The sequence below is a fragment of the Chionomys nivalis genome, chromosome X (assembly GCF_950005125.1).
Source record: "Chionomys nivalis chromosome X, mChiNiv1.1, whole genome shotgun sequence".
NCBI lineage: Eukaryota > Metazoa > Chordata > Mammalia > Rodentia > Cricetidae > Chionomys > Chionomys nivalis.
This window is the reverse complement of record NC_080112.1, coordinates 55,543,520-55,545,619: the sequence shown is the minus strand read 5'-3', so window position 1 is coordinate 55,545,619 and position 2,100 is coordinate 55,543,520. Positions and strand designations below refer to the sequence as shown.

Below are 2,100 nucleotides of genomic sequence, written 5' to 3'. Positions count from 1 at the left end.
GCATTCTTCCTCCCAGCATTCTTTTCTGTTTACTCTGCCTACCTAATTTTCTGTCCTATCAAAGGGCCAAGGAAGTTTCTTTATTAACCAATGAAAGTAACACATAGACAGATGACCCTCCTCCATTAGACAAGGAAGGGGAGGAATTGCTGAAAGCCTGAGTGTCCTCAACATGCTCAAAGTGCTCATAGTACATTATTTTCCTGATTCAGGTATCTCAGTGACCTGTTCTACTACCAAGACTCTGTCGTGCTGTCCCTGACACCTGCCATCATGCCAAGGGGACAGAAGAGTAAGGCGCGTGCTCGAGAGAAAAGGAGCCAGGGGCTCAAGGATGCTCAAGCAAAGGAGGCAGAGAAAGCAGAGTCACCTGCTGGCTCTGATCAAGCTTCAGGAGATGCTAAGCCAAGCACTTCCACTGCTAACTTCCCACAGCAGTCTGAAAGCTCAGCACCCAGCAGCACTGCCAGCCAGGGAGTGACCCTTGGAAGGTCTGATAATGGTGACCAGGGCCAAGGGGATGGAAATGAGCGTTCCTCCAGGGCTCTATTCTCCACTAGAAGCATGCAGATGGATCTTATGACAAGGAAGACGGGAATGCTGATGGAGTACATGCTCCTCAAATACAAAGTGCAGCAGCCCATGAAGAGGGGAGAGATGCTCAAAGTTATCAACAAAAGGTTCAAGGAACACTTCCCTGAGATCCTCAAGAAAGCCTCCTATCGATTGGATGTGGTGTTTGGCCTTGAGCTGAAAGAATTCCAGCCACATGGTCAAGCATATGAGCTTGTGAGCAAGCTAGATTTCGAGGATGATGGAAGTAGGATCAATGAGCTAGGTGTTCCTACCAGGGGCATTCTGATTGCACTCCTAAGTGTGATCTACCTAAATAACTACTGTGCTGCTGAGGAGGATGTCTAGTATTTCCTGAATGCATTAGGGGTCTATGTTGCGATCATACACGTCTTCTTTGGGGATATTAGGATGGTCATCACTGAGCAGCTAGTGCGGGAAGAATACATAGAATACCGTCAGGTTCCTAACAGTGATCCTCCGTACTATGAGTTCCTTTGGGGCCCGAGAGCCTATGCTGAAACAACTGAGATAAAGGTGATGGACTTTTTAGCCAAGGTCAGTAAATCCTTGCCTGGGGTTTGGTTATATTGTTCGTAGCAGGATTTGATTGAAGAAGAAGAGGAAGCCCAAGCTTCAGCTGCAGCCAAGTCTGGCACTAAAGGCAAGGCCAAGGGACATACTAAGACCAAGTTAAGTTGTCCTACTCACAAGTGAGTTATAAGGTAGCCTCTGCTTTATGATTGAAAAGGTCTGTTCATCTTTTTGCAGATAAGCTGTTGATAATCTTTTGGGGGACTTTTAGCACACGTTTTACTTGGGGTTAAATGTACACAGATAAATTTTGTAGCCAGTTTTTTCACTGGTGTTTACCAAGTTGGGAGCTCAAATTTTTGAACTGATTTAAGATACAGTTTACAATTTGAAATGTTCTAAGGATTTGATGGTGTTTATAAGATTGTATGGAATTAGATTAAGAAAATGGTGTGAAATATGAAAGAAAATCATTCAGAAGTGTTAGGCTTTTCAGTGAATATTTTCTTTTAGTCCTTGTTTTCATGGCATTTTTTTGTTCTTGATTTATTTATGAAACAGGATTTCCCTGTGTAGACTGACTGTCCTGAAACTTTTTCTGTACAATAGGTTAGTCTCAGACTGACAGAGATCCACCTGCTTCTGTCTCTCACGTGCCAGGATTAAAGGTATGCACAACCACTGCCCAATTAACAATATTTTCTTAAGTATTGATCTGTTCTTAATATTCCTTTAATAGATGAACATTTAAAACCTATTCTTAAATTTTATTTTTTATTTTTTTTAACTTTTCTTTTTTTATTTTTTTTTATTAAAAAAAATTTCTGCCTCCTCCCCGCCTCACATTTCCCTCCCCCTCCTCCCACCCCTTTTCCTCTCCCACCACTCCTCTTCTCCTCCCTCTCCAGCCCCAAGAGCAGTCAGGGTTCCCTGCCCTGTGGAATGTCCAAGGTCCTCCCCACTCCATCCAGGTCTAGGAAGGTGAACATCCTA

General features: G+C 43.3%; 1 pseudogene; it reads left to right on the top strand.

Moving 5' to 3' along the window:
• The first annotated feature begins 273 nt into the window (after positions 1-273).
• Positions 274-1,290, top strand: LOC130868389 (melanoma-associated antigen B4-like; annotated as a pseudogene).
• The last annotated feature ends 810 nt before the right edge of the window (positions 1,291-2,100 follow it).